The sequence below is a fragment of the Strix uralensis genome, chromosome 15, assembly GCF_047716275.1.
Source record: "Strix uralensis isolate ZFMK-TIS-50842 chromosome 15, bStrUra1, whole genome shotgun sequence".
NCBI classification, from domain to species: domain Eukaryota; kingdom Metazoa; phylum Chordata; class Aves; order Strigiformes; family Strigidae; genus Strix; species Strix uralensis.
Window position 1 is genome coordinate 115,218 of NC_133986.1, and position 12,316 is coordinate 127,533.

The 12,316-nt window shown below is 59.0% G+C and overlaps 1 long non-coding RNA gene across 1 annotated transcript; it reads right to left on the bottom strand.

Annotated features, from left to right (window-relative positions):
* LOC141950360 (uncharacterized) lies at positions 1–299 on the bottom strand. Its single transcript, XR_012631013.1, has 3 exons — positions 260–299; positions 140–180; positions 1–44 (listed from the first exon to the last, which is right to left on the bottom strand). It is a non-coding gene; the product is annotated as an uncharacterized LOC141950360 (long non-coding RNA).
* Between the last annotated feature and the right edge of the window lie 12,017 nt (positions 300–12,316).

Consider the following 12,316-nt stretch of genomic DNA (forward strand, 5'->3'; position numbering starts at 1 on the left):
ACCTCTGCCACTCACGGGTTCTCCTGTGGAGACTTGGATACCGCCTGTAAGACACAAACAACAAGGGATGCTTCTTACTTCACCAACAATATGATGCCTGAAAAATAACTGATATTTGAGCACACTGGTCATACCACACCTCATTCGACTCGCCTCTGGTGCCGCTGTCTTTCTTCACACCTTCAAAACAAGACATGCTTATAGCCTACTCACATAGACACCGGTCACGTCGTCCCTCTGACGCCACACGTTGAACTACCTTCTCACAGTGCTCCGCTCACCTCCTCTGTCATCCTTTGTCCCACAGGTCACCGCTCTGCATCTGAAAAAATAGCATTGAACAAGTCACCTGGATGCCGAGTGATGGCTTAACAACTCCAGAGGTCTCCTTTAGGTATGCCATCTAGATTGTCATTGCAGCCTGCCATTAAACACAACCTGGTCACCCCCAGGATCTCTGCATAACACTACAGAGAAAAGTTTTACGCCTGCTGCATATATGGCTACTTGCTCTGAAACAGACTGCACACCTTGGCCTACAAAATCTAGGCTTATCACCCTATTAACTATAGATTCTTATTGCTATTTTTTTGTTGGCTATCACTGCTGTGCCCCCAGGCAGAGCAGCTCCAACCCAGACATAAACAGGCACAGACCAACACTGCACACATACAAGACAAATGCTGTGACCGACACATTAAAACAAGCTCTCTAAGAATGACCCCTCGGCCACAGACAGTGCCAGATGAGAAGACCTAGAGGGCCAAGAGCCAGAATCCATGGCAGGCTGAGAAGAGCCAAACACTGTGGCCCAAGACAAAAACAGAAGGGAGCAACTGGGATGAGTCATATGCAAGACAGCTTACTTCAAGACCTAAGAATAGAAAGATGCAGGGAAGAACATCCAGAAAAGGTCTTTGCAATGATGGACCACTCGAGATCAAAGATGTTAATGCAGCCTAGAACAATGCTACAAAAGCAGACCGACCTGAAACTTCCGAGACCTATCCATGCTTTAGGCTTGTAACACAATAAAAGAAGCACCTGACCGGCATTCTGCCGATGACTCCGGGCATTCTAGACCCTAGGGATGGTGCCTGAAGCGCACGCTGTGCTACTTCGGCACAAAGAGCAACAAGGATGTCGTGACCTGAGGAAGCTCTAGGACACATAAAACAGAAAACACAAACTACACAACAACATAGCCATAGGCTAGAACTGCCCTGCCTGGCGCATGTCAGTCTTGGGCAGAAAGTTAACCTGCTCCCTTTCCCTGCCCAAAAGGCACTGTTCCTGGACGGTCCTCTCCCCTACGCTAACTTGAAAACCCCTCCCTCCCATTCCCAACCTTGGCTCACCCCAGAGCCCTCTCCCAAACACCAGTCTCTCAACTTATCTGGGGGCTGGGGGTCTGAACCCATCTTCAACAGCAACCACATCCGCTAACCCAGATATTCCTATAGACGCCAGGTTCCTCTTCATCAGCTGCACAAAAACAGCACCAGGAGCCAACATTGTGTCAGCTAACACGACCATCTCCCACAAAAAGCTCCTCCTCAAAAACATCGGACTTTCTGCTCACCTGCTCCATGCCAGTTTGGGTGTTGGACACTACGGCCATCATCACTTGTGACACCTATGACACCAAAAGACCAAACAGTGTAGTTGTGTTTCTGTGAAAACGCCTGGCCCTCCTCTCTACTATCCTGACTCACCTCAAACACTCATCCTATTCCAAAGGCTGCCTAGACGGCACCTGCAAAACAATACGTTGCTCTGCGGACAATTGGGAAAACACTATGAGCCATCCCATATCCTGAAAGACACTGTGCCTTACATCCATGCTACTTTCCTAAGCAATGCTAAAACCCTATATACAGATACATACAAGATGCTCACTCTAACCCTTGCTACATCACCTCAGCATTAGTCCTATTTAGACAGATAATATCAACGATTTCCAATGTATCCAGTAATAATACGGAAAAAAACAAGATCCCATCTTCATTAAAGACAGAAAAAGCCAGCAAAATGCAGTGCCTCTAGAATGAAAAGAAAAACTGTAAGTGTACACTATTAAACCATTTTACCCACCCCACCCAGTCAATACAAAAGTACTTACCTGAAAACAGACCTCTACAGACCAGTGTATTTCATATTATATACACTGCTGAACCTTAACTAATCCTGAAACTCTTACCTCAGGGACATCTCTTTCTGGGATGATCAAAACACACCTACCTAAAGAGCTTCAACACCTCAATATCCGCCCCTAACTTAAGAAACACCAGAGCACTGACCTCAGAAATGCCCAAAAGCAGAATGACCTCGCTGAGGAGAGGCTGTGGCTCATATATCCCAGGCCCCACCCACCACCCTGACCACAATCACCTGGGAAAGGGGAGGGGTGAACCACCAGAAGGCATAAAAGCAGCCAGGGGAGCAGCAGCAAGTTTTCTCACCTGCCTTAAGTTTACAACCTGCAAAATACTGATTGAAGAAAGCAACCTTTATTGGAAACAATATCTGCTCTTTCACTACATCTATTGCATCAGTCACGTGACTACAGCGCCCACCACGCTGTCACAGGCGGCCGTCCCACCTTTCTGACCCTGCAGGGACACCGTCCTCCACCACCCACCCACACCCCTCCGCCTGTCACCTGCCTACAAAACCAGCCAAACTGCATTCTGCTTTTGGCCCCCAAACCAGCTGCCTTAGTGCCTCTTTCTGAGCCCAAAAACCTGCCTGCTGAGTCTCTTCTCAAGTCCCAAAAATGCACGACTTGACCTCTGTTTCTGAGCCCAAAGCCACACAACTCCGTCTGTTTCTGAGCCCCTCAATCAGCCACATGCGTCTGTTCTCAAGCCCCAGGAACACAAAACATTGCCTCCATTTCTGGCCCACAGCACAGCTCACCCCGTCTGCTCTCTGACCCGGTCTGCAGTCCCCACGGGCGATGCCCAGGGGTGTGTGTGGGGGGGAATGCTGCCACCCCACAGCCCTGCACCCCAGAGACCCACGTGCAGGGGGCCCAGCCCCACCTCTCTGCGGGGCAGCACCAGCACAGGCAGGGCATCACTTCCTTAGTGCCGCTTCAGGTTTTCTTTCTCCAGCGCTGTCAGCACCGCACCCCAAACCCCCCAGACTGAAGAACTCCCGTGGGGAGCCGTGCCTGGCCACGTCCCCTCCAAGCACAGCACTGCCCGGCCCCTCTCCACGGCCATTTTCCCAGGGCCACGTTTCCATTTTTCCCACAGGCTGAGTCTCCCCTCGGTGCCTGGTCACCCCCGTTCCCTGCACAGTACAGCCCCCAACACGCGATCCCCCTACTCACGCAGCCTCGCTCACTCACTCACTACGCAGCCGCACCGCGCTGGAAGAGGGAAAGAGGCGGCAGCACCACCGGCCATTGTTGCCGCAGACGGCACGCAACAGGAGTCCCACCGGCCACCTCCCACCGCGCATGCGCACTGCCGGGACACGGGCACACCGGTCCTGGGAGAGCCGCGGGCAACCCGGGGGAAACCGCACGAACCCGCCACAAAACCGCCCCTCGCGCTGCGCCGCGGGGCCGCGCCGGTAGCGAGGTCTGTGCCGTGCCGCGTGCGCCCGGCAGCGACGCACCTGCCGGGCAGCCGAGTGCCGACAAACTACAGCTCCCGCGGTGCCCCGGGGAGTCAACATGGCCGACCGGAAGCAACGCTCACGTGACTACAGCGCCCGCCCGTCGCCCACGCACCCGGAAGCCCGGCCCCGCGCGGCCCCGCGCGGCTCTGGGAAGCGCCGCCTCCGCCGCCGCCCGGCCCCGACCCGGAGCGGCTTCTGCCGCCGTTCCCGCCGCACCGCGCGGCTTTCCCCAGCAGCCACCAGGCGACCGACCGCGCGGCCCCGCTCCCCTTCTCTCTGCTGCTCCCTCGGCTCGCACCGGCTCCTCCTCCAGCACCGCCCCGGACAGGGAGGGGCCACTGCCCGCAGCCTCACTGCCCGCCCCTGGCGCTCCTCCAGCCCGGCCCACGCTCCCCCCCCCCAGCGGTAACTATAGCTACCAGCACCGCGGATAGAGCTCTATGAGCTGCCAGTCCTCCAGTCCCGGGACTGCCACCGCGCATGCGCGGGGGGGGGGGGCCGGGGGTGTGTGTGCGGCAAGCCGCAGCGAGCAGGTGGAGGCGTGGCCAGCAGCCGCGAATGCGCGGTGGGCGGGGGCGTGGGTCTCCCCGCCAAGAGTCAGCCAGTCGCTCCGGACGGGGCGTTACAGCCGTCCCATCTGGGTCGCCAAAAAACTGTTATCCCAAAAGAGGATTCGTGCCCGGCGTGCAATAATCCCATCTGAACACGCTCAGGAGAGATAGCGTATTTATTCAGGCCTGGCTGCTTGGGGACTTTTCCACAAATCACGTACACCAACAGCAGGTTTTCATGCTTCTTTTACACACAAAAATCAGATCTTAGTGCTTTTCCAAACACACCTATTAGATATTGATTGCTAGTGATTAACATGCATTTAGAATATGGCTTACGTAATGCTTCTATGACTACACATGCTCAGGGAAAGGGTCTTAACCTGGGCAGGGTTTTCATTCTTATAAGGAAGGTAGTTCACTGTCAGGACACTCAAAAATTAGTTTCATTGTCAAGTTAATTAATTGATTAGTCCGTTTGCCAGGTTGTCAAATAACTCATCCTCAAAAGTGCAGACAGAAAAAGAAAAGGGAACACCAAGATGAGAGAGAGAAAGTGAGAGAGTAAGGGGGAGCAGGAAAGAATAATAGAAAGAAAAGGTATAGAGAAGAAAAGAAAATAAATCACAGAATGGGGAAGAGAGGGGCAGGACATATAAGGGACATATAAGGGGGGCAACAGGGTCCCAAGGGCCTGGGACTCACTGCAGCTCTCGCTCTCAGCAGTGCCTGGAGAATTGGACAGGTCAGACGCTTCTTTCTCCTTCCTTCCTCCTGCCCCTCTTCTTCTCTCGAAACTCCAGTCGCCTGGCTGTCCTCCCCCTAAAAGAATAGGTGCACGATAGCGGACAAAAGCGTGTGCTGCAGCACGCTGTTGGCGCATGCCCAGTAGCGCGGCCGCTTTCGTGCTCGTTGCTGCCGCCGTGTGGCCAGAAGCGGGTACTGCAGTCGGTTATTGGCGCATGCGCACTGGTGCCACTGCTTTCGTACTCGTTGCTTCCACCCTGTGGCCAAAGACGGGTACTGCAGCCCTTTATTGGCGCATGCGCACTAGCGCCGCCGCGTTCGTGCTCGTTGCTGCCACCCTGTGGCCAGAAGCGGCTACTGCAGCCCGTTATTGGCGCATGCGCACTGGTGCCACTGCTTTCGTGCTCGTTGCTTCTACCCTGTGGTCGAAAGAGGGTACTGCAGCCCTTTCATTCGCGCATGCGCACTGGCGCCACCGCGTTCGTGCTCGTGCTGCCACCCTGTGGTCAAAAGAGGGTACTGCAGACCTTTCTTTCACGCATGCGTACTGGCGCCGCCGCCTTCGTGCTCGTTGCTGCCGCTGTGTTGCCAGAAGCGGGTACTGCAGCCGGTTATTAGCGCATGCACACTGGTGCCACTGCTTTCGTGCTCGTTGCTTCCACCCTGTGGCCAAAGACGGGTACTGCAGCCCGATATTGGCGCATGCGCACTAGCGCCGCCGCTTTCGTGCTCGTTGCTGCCGCCCCGTGGCCAGAAGCGGCTACTGCAGCCTGTTATTGGCGCATGCGCACTGGCGCCGCCGCTTTTGTGCTCGTTGCTTCCACCCTGTGGCCAAAGGCGGGTACTGCAGCCCTTTTTCGCACATGCGCACTGGCGCCGCCGCGTTCGTGCTCGTTGCTGCCGCCCCGTGGCCAGAAGTGGGTACTGCAGCCGGTTATTGCCGCATGCGCACTGGTGCCACAGCTTTCGTACTCGTTGCTGCCACCCTGTGGCCAAAGATGGGTACTGCAGCCCTTTATGGAGCATGCGCACTGGCGCCGCCGCTTTCGTGCTCTTTGCTGCCACCTTGTGACCAAAGATGGGTACTACAGCCCTTTATTGGCGCATGTGCACTGGCGCCGCCGCTTCCGTGCTCTTTGCTGCCGCCTGTGGTCGAAAGAGGGTACTGCAGCCCGGTATTGGCGCATGCGCACTGGCACCACCGCTTTCTTGCTCGCTGCTGCCGCCTGTGGCCGAAAGGGGGTACTGCAGCCCGTTTTTCGCGCATGCGCACTGGCGCTGCCGCCTTCGAGCTCGTTGCTACCGCTTGTGGCCAATAGCAGGTACTGCAGCCGGTCGTTGGCGCATGCGCAGTAGAGCCGCCGCTTCCGTGTTCGTTGCTGCCACCCCGTGGCCAAAGACAGGTACTGCAGCTCGGTATTGGCGCATGCGCACTGGCGCCGCCGCGTTCGTGCTCGTAGCTGCCGCTGTGTGGCCAAAAGCAGGTACTGCAGCCGGTTATTGGTGCATGCGCAGCAGCGCCGCCGCTTTCGTGGTTGTTGCTGACGCCCCGTGGCCACAGGCGGGTACTGCAGCTCGGTATTGGCGCACGCGCACTAGCGCCGCCTCGTTCGTGCTCGCTGCTGCCGCCTGTGGTCGAAAGAGGGTACTGCAGCCCGTTATTGGCGCATGCGCAGTAGCGCCGCCGCTTTTGTGCTCGTTGCTGCTCCCCTGTGGCCAGTACCGGGTACTGCAGCCCGTGATTGGCGCATGCGCTCTAGCGCCGTCGCTTTCGTACTCGTTGCTGCCGCCCCGTGGCCAAAGACGGGTACTGCAGCTCAGTATTGGCGCATGCGCACTGGCGCCGCCGCGTTCGTGCTCGCTGCTACCGCCTGTGGTCGAAAGAGGGTACTGCAGTCCGGTATTGGCGCATGCGCACTGGCGCCGCCGCGTTCCTGCTCGTTGCTGCCGCCGGTGCTCAAAAGAGGGTACTGCAGCCCATTCTTTCGCACATGCGCACTAGCGCCGCCGCTTCCGTGCTCGTTGCTGCTGCCCTCTAGCCAGAACCGGGTACTGCAGCCCTTTATCGGCGCATGCGCACTAGCGCCGCCGGTTTCGCGCTCGTTGCTGCTCCCCTGTGGCCAGAAGCGGGTACTGCAGCCCAATTTTAGCGCATGCGCAGTAGCGCCGCCGCTTTCGTGCTCGTTGCTGTCGCCCTGTGGCCAGAAGCGGGTACTGCAGCCCGTTACTGGCGCATGCACACTAGCGCCGCCGCTTTCGTGCTCCTTGCAGCTGCCGTCTGGCCAGAAGCGGGTACTGCAGCCCGTTATTGGCGCATGCCCAGTAGCACCGCAGCTTTCGTGCTCGTTGCTGCCGCCCTGTGGTCAAAAGCGGGTACTGCAGCCCATTCTTTCGCGCATGCGCACTAGCGCCGCCGCTTCCGTGCTCGTTGCTGCTGCCGTCTGGCCAAAGACGGGTACTGCAGCCCGTTATTGGCGCATGCGCACTAGCGCCGCCGCTTTCGTGCTCGTTGCTGCCGCCTGTGGCCAAAACCGGGTACTGCAGCCCATTTTTTTGCGCATGCGCACTAGCACCGGCGCGTTCGTGCTCGTTGCTGCCGCCCCGTGGCCAGAATCTGGTACTGCAGCTCGGAATTGGCGCACGCGCACTGGCGCCGCCTCGTTCGTGCTCGCTGCTGTCGCCCTGTGGTCAAAAGCGGGTACTGCAGCCCATTCTTTCGCGCAGGCGCACTAGCGCCGCCGCTTCCGTGCTCGTTGCTGCACCCCTAAGGCCAGAAGCGGGTACTGCAGCCCGTTATAGGCGCATGCGCAGTAGCGCCGCCGCGTTCCTGCTCGTTGCTGCCGCCTGTGGTCAAAAGAGGGTACTGCAGCCCTTTTTCGCGCATGCGCACTGGCGCCGCCGCGTTCGTGCTCGTTGCTGCCGCCCCGTGGCCAGAATCGGGTACTGCAGCTCGGTATTGGCGCACGCGCAGTGGCGCCGCCGCGTTCGTGCTCGCTGCTGTCGCCCTGTGGTCAAAAGCGGGTACTGCAGCCCATTCTCTCGCGCATGCGCACTAGTGCCGCCGCTTCCGTGCTCGTTGCTGCACCCCTATGGCCAGAAGCGGGTACTGCAGCCCGTTATAGGCGCATGCGCAGTAGCGCCGCCGCGTTCCTGCTCGTTGCTGCCGCCCCGTGGCCAGAATCGGGTACTGCAGTCCTGTTATTGGCGCATGCGCACTGGTGCCACTGCTTTCGTACTCGTTGCTTCCACCCTGTGGCCAAACACGGGTACTGCAGCCCGTTATTGGCGCACGCGCAGCAGCGCCGCCGCTTTCGTGCTCGTTGCTGCCGCCTTCTGGCCAAAAGCCGCTACTGCAGCCCGCGATTAGCACAAGCGCCAATCGCGGTCTGCAGTACCGGCTTTTGGCCACTTATCGGCAGCAACGAGCACGTAAGCGGCGGCGAGACTGCACATGCGTCAATAACGGGCTGCAGTACCCGTCTTTGGCCACCGGGCGGCAGCAACGAGCACGAAAGCGGCGGCGCCAATGCGCATGGGCCAATAACGGGCTGCAGTACCCGCTTTTAACCACAAGGTGGCAGCAGCGAGCAAGAAAGTGGCCGCGCTACTCCCCATGCGCCAATAACGGGCTGCAGTACCCGTCTTTGGCCACCGGGCGGCAGCAACGAGCACGAAAGCGGCGGCGCCAATGCGCATGGGCCAATAACGGGCTGCAGTACCCGCTTTTAGCCGCAGGGTAGCAGCAGCGAGCAAGAAAGCGACGGCACTAATGTGCATGGACCCATAACGGGCTGCAGTACACGATTTTGACCACAGGGCGGCAGCAGCAAGGAGCACGAAAGCGGCAACGCCAGTGCGCATGGGCCAATAACGGGCTGCAGTACACGATTTTGACCACAAGGTGGCAGCAGCGAGCAAGAAAGTGGCCGCGCTACTCCCCATGCGCCAATAACGGGCTGCAGTACCCGTCTTTGGCCACCGGGCGGCAGCAACGAGCACGAAAGCGGCGGCGCCAATGCGCATGGGCCAATAACGGGCTGCAGTACCCGCTTTTAGCCGCAGGGTAGCAGCAGCGAGCAAGAAAGCGACGGCACTAATGTGCATGGACCCATAACGGGCTGCAGTACACGATTTTGACCACAGGGCGGCAGCAGCAAGGAGCACGAAAGCGGCAACGCCAGTGCGCATGGGCCAATAACGGGCTGCAGTACACGATTTTGACCACAGGGCGGCAGCAGCGAGCAAGAAAGCGGAGGCGCTACTGCGCATGCGCCAATAACGGGCTGCAGTACCCACTTTTAACCACAAGGTGGCAGCAGCGAGCAAGAAAGTGGCCGCGCTACTCCCCATGTGCCAATAACGGGCTGCAGTACCCGTCTTTGGCCACCGGGCGGCAGCAACGAGCACGAAAGCGGCGGCGCCAATGCGCATGGGCCAATAACGGGCTGCAGTACCCGCTTTTAGCCGCAGGGTAGCAGCAGCGAGCAAGAAAGCGACGGCACTAATGTGCATGGACCCATAACGGGCTGCAGTACACGATTTTGACCACAGGGCGGCAGCAGCAAGGAGCACGAAAGCGGCAACGCCAGTGCGCATGGGCCAATAACGGGCTGCAGTACCCACTTTTAACCACAGGGCGGCAGCAGCGAGCAAGAAAGCGGCGGCGCTACTGCGCATGGGCCAATAACGGGCTGCAGTACCCACTTTTAACCACAAGGTGGCAGCAGCGAGCAAGAAAGTGGCCGCGCTACTCCCCATGCGCCAATAACGGGCTGCAGTACCCGTCTTTGGCCACCGGGCGGCAGCAACGAGCACGAAAGCGGCGGCGCCAATGCGCATGGGCCAATAACGGGCTGCAGTACCCGCTTTTAGCCGCAGGGTAGCAGCAGCGAGCAAGAAAGCGACGGCACTAATGTGCATGGACCCATAACGGGCTGCAGTACACGATTTTGACCACAGGGCGGCAGCAGCAAGGAGCACGAAAGCGGCAACGCCAGTGCGCATGGGCCAATAACGGGCTGCAGTACCCACTTTTAACCACAGGGCGGCAGCAGCGAGCAAGAAAGCGGCGGCGCTGCTGCGCATGCGCCAATAACGGGCTGCAGTACCCACTTTTAACCACAAGGTGGCAGCAGCGAGCAAGAAAGTGGCCGCGCTACTCCCCATGCGCCAATAACGGGCTGCAGTACCCGTCTTTGGCCACCGGGCGGCAGCAACGAGCACGAAAGCGGCGGCGCCAATGCGCATGGGCCAATAACGGGCTGCAGTACCCGCTTTTAGCCGCAGGGTAGCAGCAGCGAGCAAGAAAGCGACGGCACTAATGTGCATGGACCCATAACGGGCTGCAGTACACGATTTTGACCACAGGGCGGCAGCAGCAAGGAGCACGAAAGCGGCAACGCCAGTGCGCATGGGCCAATAACGGGCTGCAGTACCCACTTTTAACCACAGGGCGGCAGCAGCGAGCAAGAAAGCGGCGGCGCTGCTGCGCATGGGCCAATAACGGGCTGCAGTACCCACTTTTAACCACAAGGTGGCAGCAGCGAGCAAGAAAGTGGCCGCGCTACTCCCCATGCGCCAATAACGGGCTGCAGTACCCGTCTTTGGCCACCGGGCGGCAGCAACGAGCACGAAAGCGGCGGCGCCAATGCGCATGGGCCAATAACGGGCTGCAGTACCCGCTTTTAGCCGCAGGGTAGCAGCAGCGAGCAAGAAAGCGACGGCACTAATGTGCATGGACCCATAACGGGCTGCAGTACACGATTTTGACCACAGGGCGGCAGCAGCAAGGAGCACGAAAGCGGCAACGCCAGTGCGCATGGGCCAATAACGGGCTGCAGTACACGATTTTGACCACAAGGTGGCAGCAGCGAGCAAGAAAGTGGCCGCGCTACTCCCCATGCGCCAATAACGGGCTGCAGTACCCGTCTTTGGCCACCGGGCGGCAGCAACGAGCACGAAAGCGGCGGCGCCAATGCGCATGGGCCAATAACGGGCTGCAGTACCCGCTTTTAGCCGCAGGGTAGCAGCAGCGAGCAAGAAAGCGACGGCACTAATGTGCATGGACCCATAACGGGCTGCAGTACACGATTTTGACCACAGGGCGGCAGCAGCAAGGAGCACGAAAGCGGCAACGCCAGTGCGCATGGGCCAATAACGGGCTGCAGTACACGATTTTGACCACAGGGCGGCAGCAGCGAGCAAGAAAGCGGAGGCGCTACTGCGCATGCGCCAATAACGGGCTGCAGTACCCACTTTTAACCACAAGGTGGCAGCAGCGAGCAAGAAAGTGGCCGCGCTACTCCCCATGTGCCAATAACGGGCTGCAGTACCCGTCTTTGGCCACCGGGCGGCAGCAACGAGCACGAAAGCGGCGGCGCCAATGCGCATGGGCCAATAACGGGCTGCAGTACCCGCTTTTAGCCGCAGGGTAGCAGCAGCGAGCAAGAAAGCGACGGCACTAATGTGCATGGACCCATAACGGGCTGCAGTACACGATTTTGACCACAGGGCGGCAGCAGCAAGGAGCACGAAAGCGGCAACGCCAGTGCGCATGGGCCAATAACGGGCTGCAGTACCCACTTTTAACCACAGGGCGGCAGCAGCGAGCAAGAAAGCGGCGGCGCTACTGCGCATGGGCCAATAACGGGCTGCAGTACCCACTTTTAACCACAAGGTGGCAGCAGCGAGCAAGAAAGTGGCCGCGCTACTCCCCATGCGCCAATAACGGGCTGCAGTACCCGTCTTTGGCCACCGGGCGGCAGCAACGAGCACGAAAGCGGCGGCGCCAATGCGCATGGGCCAATAACGGGCTGCAGTACCCGCTTTTAGCCGCAGGGTAGCAGCAGCGAGCAAGAAAGCGACGGCACTAATGTGCATGGACCCATAACGGGCTGCAGTACACGATTTTGACCACAGGGCGGCAGCAGCAAGGAGCACGAAAGCGGCAACGCCAGTGCGCATGGGCCAATAACGGGCTGCAGTACCCACTTTTAACCACAGGGCGGCAGCAGCGAGCAAGAAAGCGGCGGCGCTACTGCGCATGGGCCAATAACGGGCTGCAGTACCCACTTTTAACCACAAGGTGGCAGCAGCGAGCAAGAAAGTGGCCGCGCTACTCCCCATGCGCCAATAACGGGCTGCAGTACCCGTCTTTGGCCACCGGGCGGCAGCAACGAGCACGAAAGCGGCGGCGCCAATGCGCAAGGGCCAATAACGGGCTGCAGTACCCGCTTTTAGCCGCAGGGTAGCAGCAGCGAGCAAGAAAGCGACGGCACTAATGTGCATGGACCCATAACGGGCTGCAGTACATGATTTTGACCACAGGGCGGCAGCAGCAAGGAGCACGAAAGCGGCAACGCCAGTGCGCATGGGCCAATAACGGGCTG